The following is a 24,673-nucleotide window of genomic DNA, read 5'->3' as shown; positions in this document are numbered from 1 at the left end:
TGGCCTGGAGGTTGGAGACCCCTGAGCTATATGAACAGATTATAAAAATATATCCCATGTCACAATATTTAAATACAGTTACGTACTGCTTAACAATGAGGATACAATCTAAGAAATGCATTGTTAGGCAACTTCATCATTTAACATCATATAGAGTGGACCTACACAAACCTAGGTGGTAGAGCCTACTACATACCTATATAGTATAGTGTATTGCTCCTAGGCTACAAACCTGCACAGCAAGTTACTGTATTGGAATACTGTAGGTCATTGTAACACACTGGTAATTGTGTGTCTAAACATATCTATATATAGAAAAGGAGTAAAAATATCATATGAAAGATAATGGTGCACCTTTATAGGGCACTTACCATGAATAGGGCTTGCAGGACTAGAAGTTGCACTGGTGAGCCAGTGAGTGAGTGGTGAATGAATGTGATGGCCTAGGATGTTACTGTACACTACTGTAGAACTTATAAACACTCCACACTTAGGCTACACTAAATTTATAAAAACTATTTTTTCTTCAATAATAAATTAACCTTAGCTTACTGTAGTTCTTTACCTTTATAAATGTTGACATTTTTAAACTTTTGACTCTTGTAATAACATTTAGCTTAAAACACAAATACATTGTATAGCTGTGCAAAAAATTCTTTCTCCATATCCTTATTCTATAAGCTTTTTTCCTATTTTAAAAACATTTTATTTTTTACTTCTGAAATTTTTTTTGTTAAAAACTAAGACTGAAACACACACATTATCTGAAGCCAACTCAGGGTCAGAGTCATCAATATCACTGTCTTCCACTTCTACATCTTATCCCACTGGAAGTTCTTCTGGGGCAATAACACACATGGGGCTGTCATCTCTCATGACAATTCTGCCTTCTACAGTATCTCCTGAAGGATCCGCCTAAGGCTGTTTTACAGTTAACATTTTTTTTTTAATAAGTAGGAGTACACTATAACAATGAAAGTAGAGTGAAGGAAATATAGAAACCAGTAACATAGTCATTTGTTAATATTGTCAAGCATTATTTACTATACATAATTTTATGTGCTATACTGCACTTTTATATGACTGGCAGCACACATTTGTTTATACCAGCATCAACACAAACATGTGAGTAAGGTGTTGCACTACCACTTTATGACAGCTATGATATCACTAGGCAATAGGAATTTTTCAGCTCCATTATAATCTTATGGATTATATAAACAGCATATATAAATGTATATGCTGTTAATTGTTTACTGAAACATCATTATGTGGCAAATGACTATATAGAGACAATTAACTAAACAAATCCTGTGAATCCTGATTCAGATTCCATTCACTAAGAATCTGTGATAACACTTGATCTGGTTCTTTTATACATTCCATGTACATGGTGAGCCAATTTAAGAGGATAAAGTGCACTACAGGTCTTAGACCTATTTTATTATGGGACTGAAAACTATTAATATTAACCTATTTTAACCATCACAGCAGACCTGGAAACATATATGCATTAGTATGACCTAGAGTTTAGACTCCTCAGTAACCACTGATTCATTTTTGTGATGTTTTACATGTCCCTTCAAATTCGATTGTTTCTCTAATTTTGTAATAGAAACATTCAAGCCAGGTTGTCAGAATTCTTATCATTCATTTTCTCTCTTCCAAGAGTATTAAGTGTTGCATTTCAGTTTCATCAAAAGAAGATGCTAGTCCTCCACAGACTACGAGGTGTGACCCTAAGAGTCCCTCTTTGTGGTCTCGGGGGTAGAGCCTGCCAGGATTTCAGAAGGAGCTGGAGGTTAGAGTAACCAGGAGCAGGAAGTGGCCAACTTTCATCCTTCTCTAGGAGTTGCCACTTGACAAGTCATTCCTATTTGATCCACAAAACTTTATAGACTCGAAGTAAATGATGTGTATTTCTACAGTGGCCTTACAGATGGCTACAAGTTCCACCAAACCATGCCTGTGAAGATTACTTCTGTAAAATCAGACATGGCCAATATATGCATCCAGACCCTCCTTCAGCTGTCCAAGGTCAAGAGGTCCTCAGCCAAGATAATTACAAGATATGCTCTCCTGAGTCTGAGTCCTCACAGGAACCTGCCCCAAGAGGCAAGAATGAGGCGATGTTTTGTGAGGAGGTTCCTGAAAATCAAGGAGTAAGACCCAGAGGACAGGGGCAGTCTCTGCTCATTCTCCAGCCATGAGTCCACTCTGTCACAAACAGGCCTGAACTGATTTCCTCTGCTGCCTGAGCTTTCAAGATTTCAAGATCATGGAAAACCTAAGTAGTCCCTGGGAATGAGGCATCTATGTCCTTATTCTTTTATAAGTTCCTCCTGTTATTGGAGGAACAAATACAGAGGTCTCTGTCTTTATCTCCTTCCCCAAAGAACCTTGTCTTTTCTTTGGTGAAATCTATTTTCTCTCTCAGTTAGAATATATGTAAGGTTTAGGAAGTTAAGATGTTTGTGGCTTGTTAGATATTGCATCAAGGCCCATTTTTTTCTCACCCACGCCTTTGCCTCTCTAGTTCCAGGCAAAACAGTGAAGTGCATAATTTTCCTCTATGATCTTACTTCTTCACTGTCATTTAGTAGTCTCCCTCCCTTTATCTCTCAGGGCACCCCTTGGCTACATGGGTCTACTTGTAATAAAATATTTCAGAGTTGAAAGGAACCTTAAAAATCACCGATTATAACCACTAAACAGCTTCTCCTGAAATCCTAGTCCAACTTGCCCATACTGAAAGCTAACTGTTTTATCTAATCAGATAAAAGAATCCATGCCAATAGCCTGTAAGAGAAGATTAAAGGAGATTCTTGGGCCTTTCTCTCCTCTCCCAGGCAACCAACATATATTTTAATTGCGATTCACTGGAGATAATGTTTCATTCAATATTTCAGGTAAGGAGAAAAGAAAAGAAGAGGAGAGAGGATGGTATAATGAAAGGATCAAGGAGTGCTGTTATTTTTTAAGCGAGTGAGACCATTTGTTTATTCTATACATAGGCTTTGACTCCATTTATTATTTTGAACAATCAAGAAAAACAGTTTTCTTGATGGTGGCAGAAGAGTGATACAGAAAAAGCTTTCTTGATGGTGGCAAAAGAGTGATGTAGAAAAAGAGCAAGGATTTAAGAAGCAAGAATGTTGTTTTCAAAATTGAAACCTAACCTAGAAAATCACATTTGTGACCAATGATCAGAATGTCACTATATATTGCTTTGCAAAGATACTCTCTTGCATAATTAGCTCTTAACAATCATAAAAGCAGGCATCTTTCAATTTATTTTTATATATGATGGTATATGAAAATAAGTTATGCTTTATTCAACCATATGCCAGATACTCCTCATTTCTAAATTGCAAATGGTTTTTTTTGGTAAAAATCATATATATTAAAGCTACATTTTTATTGTATATATTTAAGATATACAATATGATGCTCTGATATACATTGTGAAGTGATTACTATGTTAAGCAAATTAACATATCCATCAACTCGCACAGTTACCCTTTTGTATGTGTGGCAAGAGCATCTAAATTCTACTTTCTTAGCAAAAAATCCCAAATACAATACAGTATTAACTGTAGTCCTCATGCTGTACTTAGATCTAGACTTGTTCATCCTACATAATTACAACTTTTTATCCTTTGACCTACATCTCCACATTGCCTCCACAACTACCTCTTCCAAAAAATTACATTTTTGTCCAAACAATGCTTTACCTTTTTGTTGTTGCTGTTGCTTTTAACTTTCGAAAGTTAATTTCACATTTCATTTTTACCATGTTACAATCCTGTGAGATGGATGGTACTACTAATAAAGAAACAGCTAAAGAGGCACAATGAGACTTATCCAAGTTGCATAGTTAGTCAGGGACTAACTAGTTATCTGTGGTGCCATATCTGAGCACATGTCTGCTGGGTCCCATATCTGGGCTCCCTTTAGCCCAAAAGTATACTTCACGTAGACTGTATACCTTTTTGTCAGCTCTCATTTCAGTCCTGATGATGGTCTTTGCAGAACAGAAACTAATTGCAAAGGAATCTGTTACCTGTTCTCATCAGTGTGCCACATATTCTTCCCCTACAGGAAACAGAAGCCACAAGTGCAACTGTGATGTTAATCACTTGACAAACATTTTCCAAGTGACATGAATATGTTAAACTCCACTTACAAACAGTGTTTTAAGTATTCCTATGATGTACAAATATGCTAAATCTATCGAAGGCTGTTCTGGTGATCCAGAAAGTGTTATAAAAGGAACAAAGGAAATGATATTTTCTCTTTTAGGAAGCATTAAAGATGTCTTCTTTAATAATTATTACAATAAAGATTCTCTAACTAACAACATATGCTAGGTAATAATTTTTGTCTTGTAGAAATATGAATGTTTTCTAATGGAAGACATTTAACATGCCTTAGTTAAAGATTAATTCAAAGAAAAGCCCTCTTTGGGATTCATCGCAACATCTATAAGGTGGCATTATTTTTCCAATTTTCTTTTACTCTACCCTCTGCATTTGAAAGAGCGTATGTCCAACCTATAATTATTTTCTGCTAATTAGAGTAATTCATGGTTAATTATTCAAAATGATTTCTCTTCAAAATCAACTCCATTTCTTTTTCTTTTCTCTTTCTTTTTCTTTTCTTTTTTTTTTTTTTTTTTTTTTTTTTTTTGAGAAAGAGTCTCGCTCTGTCACCCAGGCTAGAGTGCAGTGGCACAATCTCGGCTCACTACAACCTCAACCTCTGGGGTTGAAGTGATTATTCTCCTGCTTCAGCCTCCTGAGTAGCTGGGATTACAGCCACCCACCACCATGCTCAGCTAATTTTTGTATTTTTAATAAAGACTGGTTTCGCCATGTCAGCCAGGCTGGTCTCGAACTCCTGACCTCAGGTGATCAGCCCATCTTGGCCTCCCAAAGTGCTGGGATTACAGGTGTGAGCCACTGTGCCTTGCCCATCAACTGCATTTCTTGCCATGACATTAAAAAAAGATACAAATAAAATATTATCAGAATGAAAATTTCTATCAGAGGAGAATATACTTTTTACTTTCTTTAAATAGCACTAAAATCTTTCTTCACTAGGAAAGGTCCTATGAATTCCTACTTCAATTCATTTGGACTAGAGAAGGGCAAACTGAATCATGAGGTGATGACTATAAATGTTTTTGATAATTAAGGATTCGTTGTATATATAGGAGTAAGTAATTTTACTATTAATATATTCTTAAAGAAGAGTTATAAAGCAGTAAGACTTAACAATGGCTAAGGGCTAACAGTAAACACAGTAGCTTGGGACCCTGGATGTCTGAAGATGTACTCTGAGTAGACAGTGTCTCTTTGTGGGCTCTCATTTGGGTTCTGCTGATGGCTAAATCTCCCTTTTTGTCCTAATCTTGATCCCTCTTTTCAAAAAGCAGCTTCTTTCTTCTTTTACCTGCCTAGGAAAGTCCTGAGCCTTCATCTGTCTCTAAATTAAGAACATGTTTGCCTGCATCCTGCCACTTTCCCCATTCTGACCTCACTTATCTCTCCACTTTGTGCTATTCTGATTGTCATAAGAGACCAAACTGTCCCTCCTAAGAGGCTGAGGTGCTCCTGTGCCTCAATTTGTCTTAAGTAATAGCCTCAATATGAATCTGCTCTGCATAGCCAAATTTTCTACATACGTTTATTGAGTACCTTCAGTGTGCAAGACCTTAAGTTATATAATCTCCTAAAATGAAGTAAGTTGAAATGCCAACTGTGTGTGACACAAGGAGTTCCATTACATTAAAATGAACAGAGGAGAATAAAGTTATCGAAGCATAAATTTAAGAGTAAAAAAAGAATTATTAAATTAGAAATGACATCTACTTCTAGATTGAGAAGACAAAGGAGAAGATTATAACTCTTGGAAATATTGAAATTATTGCTAAAATAAACTACTTCTGGTTTGACCAGGACTTTTCAACTTAGTTTATTTGCTTTTCCCCCTGTTATGGACTAAATGTTTGTGTCACTGCAAAATTCATATGCTGAAGTCCTAACGCCAACGTAATGGTTAGGAGGTGGGGCCTTTTGGAATTAATTATTCATAAAGTTGGAGCCCTCATGAAGGGGATTAGTGCCCTAATAAGAAGAAAGATGAGTTTGCTGTCTCTGCTCTGCTTTCTACTATATAAGGATACAAAGAGATGCCAGCCATCTGCAATCCAGGAAGTTGGCTCTTAGCAGGCACTTGATCTGCTGACACCTTGATCTTGGACTTGCCAGCCTCCTGAGCTGTGAGAATAGCTGTTTATTGTTTAAGCCACCCAACTATGGTAATTTGTTATAGCTGCCTGAACTAACTAAGATATTCTCCCAGTGGGAATACAGCTCAACTTTTCTAACAAAAATTGGTTTTAAAATCCCTTCCTTACACCTTATACAAAAATTAACTCAAGATGGATTAAAGACTTAAATGTAAGACCTAAAACCATAAAAACCCTAGAAGAAATCCTAGGCAATACCATTCAGGACATAGGCATGGGCAAAGACTTCATGACTAAAACACCAAAAGCAATGGCAACAAAAGCCAAAACTGACAAATGGGATCTAATTAAACTAAAGAGCTTCTGCACAGCAAAAGAAACTATCATCAGAGTGAACAGGCAGCCTACAGAATGGGAGAAAAGTTTTGCCATCTACCCATCTGACAAAGGGCTAATATCCAGAATCTACAAAGAACTTAAACAAATTTACAAGAACAAAACAAACAGCCCCATCAAAAAGTGGGTAAAGGATATGAACAGACACTTCTCAAAAGAAGACATTTATGCAGCCAACAGACATATGAAAAAATGCTCATCATCACTGGTCATCAGAGAAATGCAAATCAAAACCACAATGAGATACCATCTCATGCCAGTTAGAATGGCTATCACTAAAAAGTCAGGAAACAACAGGTGCTGGAGAGGATGTGGAGGAATAGGAACACTTTTACACTGTTGGTGGGAGTGTAAATTAGTTCAACCATTGTGGAAGACAGTGTGGTGATTCCTCAAGGATCTGAAACTAGAAATACCATTTGACCCAGCAATCCCATAAACTGAGTATATACCCATAGGATTATAAATCATGCTGCTATAAAGACATATGCACAAATATGTTTATTGTGGCACTGTTCACAATATCAAAGACTTGGAACCAACCCAAATGTCCATCAATGATAGAGTGGATTAAGAAAATACGGCACATAATATCCAGAATCTACAATGAACTCAAACAAATTTACAAGAAAAAAACAAACAATCCCATCAAAAAGTGGGCAAAGGACATGAACAGACACTTCTCAAAAGAAGACATTTATGCAGCCAAAAAACACATGAAAAAATGCTCACCATCACTGGCCATCAGAGAAATGCAAATCAAAACCACAATGAGATACCATCTCATGCCAGTTAGAATGGCAATCATTAAAAAGTCAGGAAACAACAGGTGCTGGAGAGGAGGTGGAGGAATAGGAACACTTTTACACTGTTGGTGGGACTGTAAACTAGTTTAACCCTTGTGGAAGTCAGTGTGGTGATTCCTCAGGGATCCAGAACTAGAAATACCATTTGACCCAGCCATCCCATTACTGGGTATATACCCAAAGGACTATAAATCATGCTGCTATAAAGACACATGCACACATATGTTTATTGCTGCACTATTCACAATAGCAAAGATTTGGAACCAACCCAAATGTCCAACAATGATAGACTGGATCAAGAAAATGTGGCACATATACACCATGGAATACTATGCAGCCATAAAAAATGATGAGTTCACGTCCTTTGTAGGGACATGGATGAAATTGGAAATCATCATTCTCAGTAAACTATCGCAAGAACAAAAAACCAAACACCGCATATTCTCACTCATAGGTGGGAATTGAACAATGAGAACACATGGACACAGGAAGGGGAACATCACACTCTGGAGACTGTTGTGGGGTGGGGGAAGTGGGGAGGGATAGCTTTAGGAGATATACTTAATGCTAAACGACGAGTTAATGGGTGCAGCACACCAGCATGGCACATGTATACATATGTAACTAACCTGCACATTGTGCACATGTACCCTAAAACTTAAAGTATAATAATAATAAAATAAAATAAAAAAGAAAATGTACAGTCAGGAAAATAAAAAAAAAAAGAAAATATGGCACAAATACACCATGGAATACTACGCAGCCATAAAAAAGGATGAGTTCATGTCCTTTGCAGGGACATGGATGAAGCTGGAAACCATCATTCTCTGCAAACTGTCCACAAGGACAGAAAACCAAACACTGCATGTTCTCACTCGTAGGTGGGAGTTGAACAATGAGAACACATGGACACAGGGCGGAGAACATCACACACTGTGGCCTGTCTCGGGGGTCGAGGGCTGGGAGAGGGATAACATTAGGAGAAATGCCTACTGTAAGTGATGGGTGCAGCAAACCAACATGGCACATGTATACCTGTGTAACAAACCTGCATGTTGTGCACATGTACCCTAGAACTTAATATATAATAATAAAAAAAAATTTTAAGTTTTTCAACATTTAGATTTTCACAGTAACTGTGAGAGAAACTAGAAGAAAAAAAGGATCTAGTTAAATGTGTCTTAGTCCATCCATGAAATAAACCTTTATTCTTTTCTGATTTGAGGAATATGTAAATTCTACTGGCTATTTTTGAGACTTTGACATCAGGATTTCATTTCAATGCTATCATCTCTTGCTTTTTTGGTAACTTAGAGTACTTTGAATTAAGTTTTATTAGAATAATACATACACATAGCTTTAAAAGCCTAAATAATACATAATGGAAAATATGTCATTTTCTCACCCTTCCCCACACCTCAATGGCAACAAGTATGCAGAAAGATCTGTTTCTTCTGATATTTACCTCCATTTTTCTAAATAGTCTTCTAATATTTCTGTCTCTTGACTCATCAATTTTAGATATTGATTATTTGCCATAGTGTAGCCACTTACAATCATGAGGGGAAGACACCTCAGTATTACCAAGGATTCAGGCTTCCTCCCACCTCCTGTTCCTCCATTCTTAGTGTATGAGTCTTAGCTCCATGGTCATGATTAGCTGCTTTTCCAGAAGCTCTGCTCAGCAGGTTCTACCCACATCTCGTTGGCCAGAACTAAGTCACATGACCACATCTAGACACAATGGAGTTTGGAAAAATCAGCAATTCAGGTTTCCAGTCCCTACCCCAAAGAACTCAAAGGAAAAGAGGATTGTGAATGGCTTTTAGGTATCAGTCCACTGTCTGCCACAGTAACCATGAGTTTTTCAAATGCTCTCAGTAGATCCGTTAAAAGCCTATCATATTTTCTGAGTGTTTCAGTACATCAACAAATATATCAGAATGCTTTTCAACATGTTCTGTGTCATGGCACAGATTGAAAATATTTTTATGGTTCTTTGTGAGAAATGGGAGGAGGGTATTAAAGGCTTGAGGCCACTGGCCTGGGACTCTGACCATTCCAGGCCCCACCCAGCCACTCCAAGGATGAGAGAACCAGTTTCCCCACATTTATAACCCATTCACAGCTCTGGTCTTTTGGGACTTGGAGATTTCCTGTAACCTTTAATCCAGACTGTCTAGACCTACAGCACAGTCATCATGCTGGGACTTTTCTTTGCTTCCCTCCTGTGTTAGATTTCCTGCTTTCTGAATCTAACTCTTTCTTGGTTTGCTCCATTATTTTGCCAATGCAATATTCTAGGACTTTCTTTTAAAACGTGTTCATAAGAGGTAAATATTTTGAATCCTTGTATGTGTGAAAATGTCTCTATCATGCTGTCTGAATTTTGAAAGCAAGTCTTTTGGTTTTCAATGTTGCTTTTGAGGTGAGCAATGGTATTCTGATTCCCAGTGCTCTCTATTTAGCCTGCCTCTTCTTCTCTTGTGGATTTTAAGATCTTCTCTTTATCCCCAGAGAGTTATAATGTTTGTGATGATGTACATTGGTATGGGTCTCTTTTCATGTATTGTACAAAGAACTTGGTAAATCCTTTTAATATGGAACTGGTCCATATTGATTTTTTTTTTTTTTTTTTGGTATTAGATGTTTGGTAATCTTCTTTCTGACAATATTTTCTGTTCTCTTTTTTTTGAAGGAGGGACTCCTATTATTTGGGCGTTAGGAAGACATCTCGAATTGTTATCGTTTCCTGTATTTTCTACATTTTTTCTTTTTGCCTTATTTTCTAGCAGAATTTCTCAACATTATCTTTCAAACTGCTATAGAATATTTTAATTTCTTGTTTTCTTATAGGTCATTTTTTATTAGTGCCTTGTTCTTGTTATAAGAATCCAATAGCTATTCTTAATTCTCTGAGAATATTTATTGTAGATTTTCTTCAGTTTTCTTCTGCCATCTAATGCAGGTGTGTCTTCAGATCAGATCATTAGATCTCTAGATCATTAGTGATACTGTATCTCTAATTCCTATGGGTTCTTTTTTTCTATTTCTCTCTTTTGATTTCCTTTATTCATGTTAGAGATTTGCCTCAAGCATTTAGGCTATCTGGGTAATTCTAGGCTATCATATTTAAATCCAAATCCCTAAAGAACTCTTTGGAAGATATGTGTTCGTGGGTAAGCATGAAGGAGGTGGGGCTGTCATTTGAGGGGTTTCACTGGAGCTGGAATTTTTGTTTGAGGACTTCCAAATTTTAGTATTTGAGGCTCTTGTCTCTAGGGCTGTTTAGTTTCTCCAGAAAAGAATCTCCCACTTGGAAGGTAAATTACTGGCAAGTAACCATTCTAAGGACAAGGGGGCAGATATTCATTTCTTCTCGTGTTTTCAGTTCCATTAATCACCCTCAACCTAGAGTGTTCCTAATGGAATTAGTTTTAGAAATAAGTCTTCTATATCCTATGGAGGAGGAAATTGTGGACTCAGAAACTTCCAACTTTCTACTATTCTGCCTTCCAAGATAACCAGTGCTTCTGAATCTGGAGGCTTTCTGGAATTCTGTTGGGTGAATCCCCCTACTTCATAAGATTCTCTTTTCCAGATACTTAGGTTATAACCTCCACTCTTGCACTTGTTTTATGTTTTTCAAATTCCTGATATCTCTCAACATTGTTGTCTTCTCTGCCATTCATTTTGTCTTCATGGGTTTATACTTTCAAAAAATACCATTTCTGTTATTTTTGTGAGGTCTCAGAAGATTCTTCCATGTCTAACAGTCTGCCATATTTAACAAACAGTTCTCAATGAACTTTAAAGATTATTTAAATAAAGGCAAAGGTATGTATGGGCTCCTTAGTTTCTTTTAAAGCCATGTAAACCTACTGAGCTCAGTGAAACATTTAGGAAGCATGGACAGAGCTAGGTACTGTGCCACTCATACACATCAAATCTTCCTCACGTCCTTCCCAATATTTTCACTGTTACATGCAACATAAAATATTACTGTTTTACTCTTTCTGGGATTAGTTTAGATTAGTTTCAATTGTTGTAGCCTCCAAATAGATATTGATGCCATGAAGCCACAGGTGTTCAGAAGATAGGGATAATGAGATAGAAGATGGGCCAATGAAAAACCTTGACAGTTTCCCTCTAGAAATAAAGCTAGGAAAGAACACATATGTTTACCCAATAGAAAGTTTTCCCATGAAAAATTCTGAAATTTTTCCATTCAGGATGTTGTAGTAACTGAAGCTATGAGGAAAGACTGCATAATTTTTATTTCTTTAAAAGGGGGAACTGTAAAAAGGTCATAACATTAATCAGTGTTCTATGTGTCTCAACAGGGCATCAAGGTACATCTTGGTGTTGAATGAAGTTGTTCCATATGGGCTCATTTCTCAGGTAAATATCAGAATAAGTTTATGTGGGCAGTAAACTGATATGTACCCAAACACCTGTCACCATTAATACATAATACCCTTTTTGTGTTTGAAGAAGATATTCAATATCTTCCATATTTGGGAGATAGTCTGAAATACTGCACCCTGTTTATTAGAAGGGTAGTTTCTTTCAAACGTGAATCAAACAGTTAAAAAAAACACATTTACATTACTTTGCTTTCTGTAGTTCACTAAGTACATAAAGAAGTAAGTTCACTAGGTGCATAAGAAAGCCTGAAGGTAATAATGGAAAATTTCTTTATCTAGCTATCTGGAAAATTGCTTTCTTATGTAACTATGAAAATTGTTGCTGATCTTTGGTTTGTATTTTTGGTTTAAATATTGAAGATATTAAGATTCTAATCATTACGTATCTGGATGGATGTTCAAAGAGCTAAGTAATGTTTATCATGACATTATTTAGACAAAATATTAGAGACTGAGTAAATGTCCAGTTATAGATAATTCAAATAATATATTTTGGGACATCCATTCCATGAAATAATTTGTGGACATTTAACATGATAATGTAGAACATCAGCTTTCTGATGGGGTGTGTTAACACTTGTGTATCTGGTTAGAGATATAACTAACATGTTGGGAACTGTGTATAACTGGAAGCCTATCGTACCTGTACTACAACCCGATTGTCCAAATCTGAGCACACCCTTTGAATTTTTTATGTGTTGCTTTGGGGAAGAAAATAGAGAACTCTTATGAAAATAATGTTTAATGATATGGCAAGTAATACAGAATAACTAAAGACAGAAGAAAATGAGCTGGATTGCCAACTCATGGCAGCTACACAGAATTGTAGGCATTCATTTAAGAAGGTACATTAGGTATCAGACAAATGGTCAAAGAAGCTTACCACTAGTACAAATATTAAAGAGCATAAATTGTTTGAAAGCAGAGAATTGTCTAACTTGCAGAGCAGTTATTTTTCCATATATACCTTTGTGAGGCTATATTTTCTGAAGTGTTATTTCAGTTGTTGGCCTTGGAATTTGTTTCCGTTTTCTTCCTTTGTTATTTTAAAGGAATTAAGGTCAGCTGATGTATTTTTACTCTCCACATTTGAATTTGAGGCAGAACAATTCCCATGGAGGATTCTTGTGGAACTTCATTTTAGTTATGTTTTAATAAACTCTTATTTGTATTGACTTCTGGGGCAGCATGGCATTCCCTAACTGATAAACTACTTGGGTTTACTTTTTTATGGAGGGATTTTAATTTAATATGATAGATTCAACTGTTGTTTTTCAGGTTTTATATGCATGCCTGGAAGCCTTTTAATAACTTGCAATAACAAACAAAATGAATGTGACTTTTAGGGTAGACACTTTTGTAATTGATATTTTTATCAACTCAGGCTGTTTATTTGTTTTGCCAAAAAATGAAGCGCATTTTTTTCATCCTTGGGGAATAAAAAGTAATGGAATTATAATTTACTAAAAAGTTGCAAGAAAGATTCCATAGTTGCAATGAAAAAAATTCATACAGATATATTTCTTGCTCTCTAGACATAAGATTCTTGCATAACTCACAAAAAGTACAAGATTTTTTCCCTTATCTTAATAAATTCATTTGCCTTCCTGTATAAAAGTTAGGGATCAAGGAGTAATAGAATATTTTTTAAAATATTAACAGGGAGTAATTAAAGTTTGCATGGACTAAAATACTGCACAGGAAATTATATTGTTTTAATTTTAAAAATTATACATTTTTTAGTACTGAAGAATGGGATTTTGGACACAGAAGTGATTTTGATAAGTGACAGAATTCTGCCGAAGGCCAGAGGCAAAAAGAGGCAAAACAAGGAACATAAAAATAGAGAATCTACAAATTAGCATGTTATAATTACTCTCTTGCATAGCATTTAAGGACATCTTTGAAAAGATCCAATGTCTTCAGCAACTGTATCTAACTAGCATGTACTATAACTCAAATTGACATGATTCCTAAAGAGAAGCATCGGGACAACTCTTCTATAGTGATGAGGCATTACTGAACAATGTTTTTGGTTGATAAACAGTAATAGAAATTTGGGATTAAAATGGCCTTTTCAAAGGAGTAGGTCATTCCTATGAAAATAATAGGTACTTAAGTTTATCTCTCATTTCTTGTTTGTGTTTGTGCATTAGTCAACTTGACACTTCAAGGATCCTTAATTTTTATGAAGATGGTAGCATGCTGGTAACATTTTTGAAATACTTATTTTTTTGAAAGCCTGTATCTTACCTTTCCCCAAGACTGAATATAAGTTGTCATGATAGTTACAAGGCTGATGAAATACTGAATGAATTGTGGGAGGAGTGGTTGCAGCAGGGGTTGCATGGTGAAGAGGAGGCAAAGGAATATGAGGATTTCAACAAGTTGCTACAGTGAATAGTGCTTTGTCTCAGCCCTCCAGAAACAAAAGTGATAGCTGGTATTTATTAAGTTCTGCTGATAACTTGGAGAAATAAAATTCCTGAGTTTCAGTTTATTTGTAACTTATGGCTCAGTGATTTTATTTCTCCAAGTTCTCTCTATATATACATATAGGCTTACCTGTTTTATTGTGCTTTGCTTTATTGTGCTCCACAGATATTGCATTTTTGTTTTTATCTAATGACTTGAAGGTTTGTGGCAACCTTGCATCAAGCAATTTTATTGACACCATTTTTCCAACAGCATGTGCTCACTTCATGTCTCTGTACCACATGTTGGTAATCGGCGATATTCAAAACTTTTTCATTATTATCATAATATGTATTAAAGTGATCTATGATCAGTGGTCTTTGGTGTTTGTATTGGGCCATTCTTCCATTGCCATAAAAATATTCCTCAGACTGGATAATTTATAAAGAAAAGTGGTTTAATTGGCTCATGGTGCTGCAGGCTTTACAGGATGCATGATGCTGGCATCTGCTTGGCTTCTGGTGAAGCCTCATGGAGCTGTCAATCATAGCAGAAGCAAAGGGGGAACAGGCACATCACATGAAAAAGGCAGGAGTGAGGTGAGGGAGAGATGTCATACACTTAAATGACCAGATCTTGTGTGAACTCAGAATGAGAGCTCACTTATCACCAATGGGATGGCCCAAGGAATTCATGAGGGATCCACCCCCATGATCCAAACACCTCCCACCAGCCTCACCTCCAACATTGGGGATTACAATTCGACATGAGATCTGGGTTGGGACAAATATCCAAACTATATCAATGTCACTATTGTAATTGTTTTGCAGGGGCATCAACTGCGCCCACAGAAGATGATGAACTTATTTGATAAATGTTATGTGTTTTCTGACTGCTCCACCAATCAACTGTTCCCCTGTCTCTCTCCCTCTCCTTGGGCCTCCCTCTTTCCTCAGGCAAAAAAAAAAAATTGAAATAGGCCCATTAATAACCTTACAATTGTGCCTAAGTGTACAAGTAAAGGAAGAGCTGCACATCTCAACTTTAAATCAAAAGCTAGAAATGATTAAGCTTAGTGAGGGAGCATATCAAAAGCCAAGACAGGCCAAAAGCCAGGCCTCTTGCACCAGGCAGGCAGCCAGGTTGTGAATGCAAACGAAACATTTTTAAAGGAAATTAAAAGTGCTACTCCAATGAACACATGAATGATAAGAAAGTGAAACAACCTTATTGCTGATATGGAAAAGGTTTTACAGTCAGGTAGAAGATCAAACCACCACCAACATTCCCTTAAACCAAATCTTAATCCAGAGTAAGATCCTGTCTTCGATTCAGTGAAGGCTGAGAGAGGTGAGGAAGTGTCAAAAGAAAAGTCTGAAGGTAGCAGAACTTGGTTCATGAGGTTTAAGGAAAGAAGCTGTTTCTATAGCATAAAAGTGCAAGGTGAAGCAGGAAGTGCTGATGGAGAAGCTGCAGCGAGTTATTCAAAGGATCAAGCTAAGATCATTGAAGAAAGTGGCTACACTAAACAACAAATTTTCAAAGTAGATGAAACAGCCTTCTATTGGAAGAAGACGCCATTTAGGACATCCTTAGTTAGAGAGGTGAGGTCAATGTCTTGCTCCAAAGCTTCAAAGGACAGGTTGCTTCTTTTTTTTAAGGCTAATGCAGCTGGTGAGTTTAAATTGAAGCCTATGTTCATTTACCATTCCAAAAATCCTAGGGCCCTTAGGAATTATGCTAAATCTCCTGTGCTTGTGCTCTATAAATGGAATAATAAAGCTTGAATCATGGGATATCAGTTTATTGCATGGTTTACTGAATATTTTAAATCCACTGTTGAGACCTACTGCTCAGAAAAAAAGATTATTTTCAAACTTACTACTCCTTGAAACAATGCACCTGGTCATCCAAGAGCTCTAATGGAGATGTACAAGGAGATTCATGTTGTTTTTATGCCGCTAACACCACATCCATTCTGTAGCCCATGGAACAAGGAGTAGTTTCAACTTTTAAGTCTCATTATTTAAGAAATACATTTTGTAAGACTACAGCTACCAAAGATAGTGATTCCTCTGATGGACCTGGGAAAAGTCACTTGAAATCCACCTGGAAAGGATTCATCAATGTAGATGCCAATAAGAACATTTGTGACTTGCGGGAGGAGGTCAAAATATCAACAATGAACAGGAGTTTGGAAGAAGTTGATTCCAACTCTTTGAGATGTTTAGGACTTCAGTGGAGGAAGTAACTGCAGAAGTGATGGAAACAGCAGGAGAACTTGAATTAAAAGCAGAGCCTGAAGGTGTGAGTGAATTGCTGCAATCTCATGATAAAGCTTGAAAAGATGAGGAGTTGATTCTTATGAATGAGCACAGAAAGTGGTTTCTTGATATGAAATCTACTCTTGGTGAAGGTGCTTTAAACACTTAAAAAGACAACAAAGAATTTAGAATATTTCATAAATTTAGTTGAGAAGGCAGTGGCAGGGTTTGAGAGGATTAAGTTCAATTTTGAAAGAAGTTCTACTGTGGGTAAAATGCTGTCAAACAGCATCGCATTCTACAGAGAAGTATTTTATAAAAGGAAGTCATTTGATGTGACAAACTTCATTGTTCTCTTATTTAAGAAATTGCCACAGTCACCCCAACCTTCAGCAACCACCACTCTGACTAGTTAGCAGCTGTCAACTTCGAGACAAGACTCTACACCAGCAAAATTATTATGTCTTGCTGAAGGCCCAGATGCTCCTTAGTATTTTAAAGCAATGAATTATTTTTAAATTAAGTATGTACATTGTTTTTTAGACATAATGCTATTGCACACTTAATAGACTACAGTATAGTGTAAACGTAACTGTTATGTGCACTGGAAAAACTTTGTGTGACTCAGTTTATTGAAATATTCACTTTATTGTGGTGCTCTGGGACCAAACTGACAATATCTCTGAAGTATGCCTAAATAGGCTATATATGTGTGTGTGTGTGTGTGTGTGTGTCTGTGTCTGTGTGTGTAAGTTCTCTATATGTATAGGCGATGCGGATCTCACAGATTATTGTGAGCATAAAATTATATAATATATGCAAAAGCCATACCAAGTTAAACTACACAAAAGTATTCAAGGCTTACAATCCGTAGGTATACTTTCATAAACTGAGCTACACTGAAAAATCTTGCAGGATTTTTGTGTTCCTCATGTGATGGACACACTAAAGAGAAAATGTTGTGTCATAAAAATAGAGTAAGATGAAAAGAAACACTGCTTAATGTAGATGTCATCTACATCATCTGAGACTCTTGGGATGTCATACATTGCAAAGCAGGCAAAGGGGGAACAACTACAAAGTCTGCAATGAGGGTGCAAGCTCAGTGTGTTTGAGGAAAAGAAAGCAAGCCAGCAAGGTAAAAGTGAAAGATGAAGTTGAGGGAGCCCTCCCGTCATACGCCAAGATATTCTTACCACTTTCCTCTAAACACCCCTGGCATTTTCTCTCTTACTCGCTTGGTTTCTAAGTATATAATCTTGTATTATCCCACTTTAGTTGGTAGTATACATTTTTTACCACAGGCTCTTTGATGGACTCCATATCTTGGACTCTATATCTTAAGGCTCCTTATGCTCTTCACAGCACTCAGTGAAATGCTTTGCCCGTAATAGGTACACAACCTATTACGTACACAACCTATTACGTAATAGGTACACAAACTAATACAATAGGTAGTATTATAATTGTTGATGAAGCCCAATGATATAAACTATTCTTCCTAGCAAAACAGAATAAACTAGAGACCTGCAAAAGTGAATGTCCTAAGTAGGAGGTGGCCCTGTAGATTAGCTCAGTCTAACAGTGGTGAACAGTTTGAAAATAGAGCTTTTGAGTCTTCTGTATTCACTGGATTTCATTTAATATCAATATCTAACAGAGCTCATTACGTGTCTGAAACTCATGAAAAGTTTGCTGAAATTCATCAAATGGCACACTTAAGATTTGTACATTTCATGACATGCAGATTTCTCAGAAGAAAAAAAGAACTGTAAATTAATTTTGCACTCTAGTTAATGATAAGCACACTGAAGGATTTCTGGAAAAATATAACGATGGCTGTAACTGACTTTGAAATGCATCAAAAAATTATATGGATTGATGGATGGGTGGCAAGATGGGCAGGTATATGAAAAGGCAAGTGTAGCAAAATGGTAGCTCAAGATCATGGGTGTTCAGGTATTCACTGCAAAGTTATTTCAACTTTTCTATAGGTTTGAATTTTTTATAATATGAGGAAAAGTCAGTTGAAAGTGATAACTGAAAATTTATATTAACAAAATGATTCAGTTTATAGCCAATGTGCTCTCAGTTTTATACATCTGAGCTTTCAGAAAATCTTCTGATTCTTATATAAATCCAAGATATAGTCTGTTAATATATGACTTTGAAAAGTGCCCAAGGAAGTATTGTAATCAATTCAACTTATTGCCTTCATAAGTTAAGAGTTTTGGTTATGTTCACTTATGTTTTTCTAATCATGGCTATGTCCCTGACAAAACTTTCTAATCTATACTGAAAAATTTTAGTCATTTGTGATGGTTAATGATAATTGATTTTTAACAATCCATATTACTTATTGAATAGTACATTCTTACCTTAGCATTTCACCACGAGCGAAGCCAAAAAGTACAATCAACACAATATATCAACAGTCCCTCCCTCTCTCTCTCTCTGCCTGCATTCCCATGTTTGTCTTCCCCCATTTCTTTCTTTTTTCCTGAGGCAGAGAAATTACATAGCTTAGGTAAGCATGACATTTAAATGGGAGGGAATATGATCAACGTTAGTGCAAGATTAAAATTCTATAACTAGATTTATCTTCTTTTAGAATGAAATATCTAAGAAACTGTGGCACATTTGTGCCACTATATAACATAAAGAAAGTTGAACAATTTCTTCAATTTGCAGAACTTTTGGTTTCTACCTTTGTCATCTAAGTTCTGAACAGTTTATTTTAATGTATTCCTTTTGTGTATGTAAAAGTTGTTTAGTTTTTCTGTTAAAACAACAGAATGCACTCTCATATTAACACTTTTATAACCTAGGAAAAATGAATGGAATGCCTGTCTGAAGTATACTTCTAACTTTCATTTTGTAATACTGACAATTTGTATCTTTGAAGGAGACTTGGAGTGACAGCACTATAGTAACCCCGCTTCATCGGGGCCAATCTATAGAAAATGTTTGAAATCAGTGGAATTTCTAAGTTTTCAAAAGGTCTACACAGGTGTCAATAAATATGAGAAATGGTCTCAGAGTTCTGTGTAAATGAATAGGTTGTGTGTATTTTAAGGCAGTCTTACAGGAACACATTGAGAGATCTGGCATTCTGAAAATCAAACATATGTCATATCAACATTCCTAGTACAAAGTATTTTGTTACTGTTTCTGCACTCTAAATAGCCCTGTGTAAAGGCACATCATTGAACCAAAGCATATGGAGGCAGCTATTCAGTTATGCTGAGCTATGCTGCAATATCATTTTGCTACTGCCTTACTCACCTATTTCTACACATTTGCCAATGGAAATTTCTGCTCTAGAAATTATACCGTGGCAAAGAGAAAAGTAAATACATGAGGTTTGATTCCATTTCTCAAGGCATATCAATATGAAACAGTGCTATTGTCTGTTTCCTGCAACTGCTGAATCAACAAAACATATGCACCTATGCCTTAAGGAAGGAGTAACTCTTTAAACTGCCCTTTTTATTTACAATTACTTAATTACTTTATTTTGCCAAAAATAAAGGTCATTAAAATCATCTTGAAGCTTGACTTAAATTTCAGAAGTAGCCTGCAAATAGTTGTACAGTCTTTAACTATGTTCCATTTAACACATTTAATAGATGTAAAAGCTCACAAGTGATGATATAAAGGATAATTTACGCTTGCAATGCATTTTTGTCCAATTAATAGATTGCCTGTGTGTTGCATATTTTGCATGACAAAAGAGCAGAATATTAAACTGCCATTCATAATGAAAATGCACTTTGCAAATTAAAAGTGCCGAAACAGAAATTTTTCACCCTGTTTAGGAAATAAACAGTCCTTAACCAATTAAACTGCATTGTAATAATTCTATGATTTATTGCAAGTTGTTTAACTTTCAAAACTCGGCTAACCCATATTAAGGTCACAATCCATCATGTCTTGCTTGGAAAGCCAGCAAATAATGGCTGTTGTATTAGCTGCTTTTGATGATAGTATGAAAGAAGTATTAGCACTTGTCAACAAAACTGCTTACAACATAACATTAGCATGCATGGGCTGCTGTACCTATTTATTATTCTGGCAGCTTCACACATATTGTTACAAGCTTATAAAACATTTTGTCGGGTGGAAACCGAATGTACACTGTTTGGTTTTCTGATAGACTGGCAGCATAAATGTCTGGGCTGACTTAGTTTAGTTTAAGTGTAAATAGAGACACAAATTCTTCAACCTGTTCTCTTATTGATACTGAAAAGTGCTGAATTATTCAGCATCCAACTCTTCTGTTTGTGTCTATCACAGTTATCAATTACCCATCAGTCTTCTTGTCAAAACAGAATGGATTAATCTGGCTGAAAATAAGACAAATAAATGGATACTATAACAGGGGTGTGGGGTTGCCAGACTGTCAAAGGGAAATCCAGGCAGTGACATTTGCCGTCAAAAATGGGATCTCTGGCTTAAGTGAGCAAATGATTCCCTTCGTGAGCCAAGAATGCACTTAGCTCACCGTAAGTAAATTAATCTGCCTTCTTCAACTGCTAATGCATTAGCACTGAGGTAATAGTTCCATTGCCGAAATTCCTTTATGTTTCAATAATTTTGGTCATTGCTATTGTTTCTCACAGGAAAGGCAGATACATTCAGATACTTTATCTCGGTAAATAAAAGGTTGCCTGGTAAATAAATGAATCCATTTAACAACGAAGTTATTGCTGATAGTTTTGTGCCACTTCATAGCTCTCAGCTGATGTGACACCAAGTAACTCTTTGCACAGATGGCTGGTGGAATCCATCCAGCATCTGCAAAGTCCATCCCTGTTTTCTTTCCCAAACATTTTATTTGGAAATCTTGTTTGGCAGACTTCCTGAGACTCTGCCTGGCTGTTCAAAGTACATATTTCCAATCTATCTCATTTGGCCCTTCTATAAAAAAAGAACCAGCAAAGTGCCTTCTGATTTGGCACAAAAATTTCAGCCACAGACTGAAGCAAGTTTTAGGTTCCTGGCCAAAAATTTACAAGAATTTCATCTTAGATGCTTCCATACTGGACTGTTTTACATAGTCATCATTAACATCTGAAGCCTTCACATCACGACAGGATCAAAGCCTCCCAATCTGTATCATCTGATAGCTTCACTTTGCCAAAAGTTCCCTCTTGTTCTTATTTTCCCAGACATTTCGTGTCCTAACAATTGCAGACACTGTACTTACTGTGGGGTGGTGAGTAATTTAAGGACAGCTACCTGCTGGAAAATGGTTCCATTCACATGATCATGAATGAACAGATTACTTTAGAATGAATCATCATCTTTTTTCTTTTTCCAGTAGATTGTGTAAAGAATTTTAAGCATTTAAAAATAAAATACCCTTCCTACATTTGGGGAGTTTCAAAGAGGTCGTACTAAAACTTGAATTCTAGGTACAACTTCTGCTATCCTCTTAAAAGACTTAGACAGACTGGAAATTTCCATCTCACATTCCCAGAACATTATCTCAAATTTCTCCTCAATGTAAATCAGGTTCCCAGAACTTCAACATTAAAAAGAAATGTACTAATTGGCCCAGTCACAATTTACTTTTGCTAAATCTCATTTGCTTTGTATATAATCCCAAGGTTACTTCATAGAAGCACTGCTTGAAATAAGGCAGTGTTTTTATTACCAGTAGATTGTTTTACTTTATCTCTCTCTCATTCTTCCTTTTTAAAGCAAATAACTCATTTATATGGAAAGAGAGCATTCTACAAAATTTTGCATGGCCTAAAAGTGTTTTCAAAGTTTTAATTTTTTTCTAGAATTAATTCTTTGCTACACTAGAAACTAAGTTGATTGACAGGTATGTATAATGAACTTGCTTCCAAATTCCAGATGTTGTTTCCCACTCTTGAGGAACATTTCAAAGTATACGGTTGCCATTTCAGATTCAACTTGTCCCCATCTAAACATTCTCTTTCTCTGGTTCCCTTTTTCCAAAATCCCAATTAGTTACTAAATCCTGCAGTCTGCCTCTATAATATCTCTTCTGTTATTCTCCTTTCCATTACCACTATCAGCATGCTTTCATTCCCCGCTGATTCATTTGGATATTCATGCATGCACCAGCTCACTTATTCAACAATTCTTTGAGCACCTAACGTGAGTGGTCTCTCTGCTTCTAGTCCTTCTAACACTCTTCCCACCCCAGACCTCAGCCCTCATTCTGAAATGCCTTCCACCTATCCTACCCATTTTTAAATATCAGTTCAAATGACATCTCCTTGTACATTTTTCTTTCCTTCCTTCCTACCTTCCTTCCTTCCTTTTTTTCTTTCCTTCTTTCCTTTCTTCCTTCCTTCCTTCTTCCTTTCCTTTCCTTTTGCTTTTTCTTTTTTCTTCTTGCTCTGTTGCCCAGGCTGGAGTGCGGTGCTGCCATCTCGGCTCACTGCAACCTCTGCCTCCAGGGTTCAAGTGATTCTTCTGCCTCAGCCACCCAAGTAGCTGGGATTACAGGCGCCTGCCACCACGCCTGGCTAATTTTTGTATTTTTAGTAGAGATTAGGTTTTGCTATGTTGTCTGGTCTCAAACTCCTGACCTCAAGTGATTCACCTGCCTTGGCCTCTCAAAGTGCTGGGATTACAGGTGTGAGCCACCTGCTTGGCCCCTTGTACATTTTTCTTATTGTCTCACTCATATGGAATTTTTTAGTTCTTCAAGTCTGTTGAGCATTTTTCTGTTTCCTTTATCATAACTTGGTAGAAATCCTGTCTCTGACACTTACTAGCTGTGTGATTGTGGGCAAGTTATAGAAACAACGGAAGCCTCAGTTTCTCCTCTAAGACCTGAGATATTATCACCCCATGGGTTGTGAGTGTTAAATCAGCTAATGCATGTAAAACACTTAGAACAATGCCTGGCGCACAGTGAATGTTCATCAAATTCTTGCTTGTTATATTAATGCACACAGTAGGACTTGGAAACATATGTTTTAACCTTTGTGGGTTGAGAGGTAACAACTGTAATTGCCTTTGGTAAAGGGGCTTAAAACTATACTTATGATCCTGAATGGCAGGCCTTGCAGGGTATAACATCCTGGGCTGAACAGTCTGGAGCCATGCTGTTTGGCTTCATATCCTGGCCTTTACCATTTGCTAGCTTTGTTTAAGTGGGAAGTAAGGCAGTTGAAAGTTTCTATACCTTATAGGTAGTTGTTAAGATTAACTGAAAGTAAAATGCTTAGCAGAGTGCCTGGCCCATAGCAAGACCTCCATAAGTGTAGCTGTCATTACACTAGAAGGGTTCCAAAATGTTCCTTGATCTAATTTTATGTGGTGAAAAAGGACTAGTTAAATGAATGCACAATTCCCTGAATTACTGTCACATCTCCTAGCTCCATAAAATCTTAGAGTGTTTCAAAGAGGTTACACTCATTTTCTGGCCTTGTGTCTTCCCTCATACTCATCCCTCCCTTCCCTGCCCCACACATCTAGGAACATCCTCCCTGTTTACATCCATCTTTGTGAGTTTAAAAAGCTTGTCCCTACCGCAGGCTTTCTGACTAAGCTAGCCCTCAAAGATTTATCATCTAAATGCCTGAAGCATTTAGCAGTTTTTACCACAAAATTGAGCTCTTAATTATAAATCGTCTTGCAGTGTTTCCTCTGTTTGATTTGGCTCTCCAGAGATATTTCACTATCTTTCTGCTTCCTACCTCTCTTTTTTCAGGAATCCACAAAGCTCTCTGGATAATTTTCCTGGCCTGTCATGGTGACCATGCCACTTGTCTTCCAGGTATTAGCACAGGGTTCTGGTTCCAGCCAGGCTTCTGGGCTTGATTGTCTTTAACCTAACCATATGAAGAAGGTCTTGCAGCATGAGATAGGCCGTTGCTATTTGCCAAGTCTGTGTTTGTGCACCGGGAAGAATTTTCCTTCTTCGTAAACTATATTTCTACCACCTCTTAGAATAAACCATATCTTTATTCTACAGACAGCCTTACCTGATTGAAGCAGAATTATGTTGTGTGAGAAAATCATGGACTTGGAAGTATTCAAGTTTTGGGTTTGAATCTTGGTTTTTTGTGGGGAGGGAACAGGGTCTTGCTCTGTCATCCAGGCTGGAGTGCAGTGCCATGATCA

At 36.7% G+C, this 24,673-nt stretch overlaps 1 protein-coding gene and 1 long non-coding RNA gene across 4 annotated transcripts in view; one reads left to right on the top strand and one right to left on the bottom strand.

The window, feature by feature from the left end:
• Positions 1-24,673, bottom strand: part of KIAA0825 — a 462,961-nt gene that overhangs the window by 67,339 nt on the left and 370,949 nt on the right. The window lies entirely within an intron of this gene.
• The window catches only part of LOC104006367 (uncharacterized), a 215,923-nt gene that overhangs the window by 108,819 nt on the left and 82,431 nt on the right, over positions 1-24,673 (top strand). For all 3 annotated transcript variants that reach the window (XR_010156856.1, XR_010156855.1, XR_680061.5), the window contains one exon: positions 11,799-11,856. This is a non-coding gene — a long non-coding RNA (uncharacterized LOC104006367). The remainder of the gene's footprint in view (positions 1-11,798; positions 11,857-24,673) is intronic.

Source organism: Pan troglodytes, chromosome 4 (genome assembly GCF_028858775.2).
Source record: "Pan troglodytes isolate AG18354 chromosome 4, NHGRI_mPanTro3-v2.0_pri, whole genome shotgun sequence".
Taxonomy (NCBI): Eukaryota; Metazoa; Chordata; class Mammalia; order Primates; family Hominidae; genus Pan; species Pan troglodytes.
The sequence above is the reverse complement of the archived record's forward strand: the minus strand, read 5'-3'. Positions and strand labels throughout refer to the sequence as shown.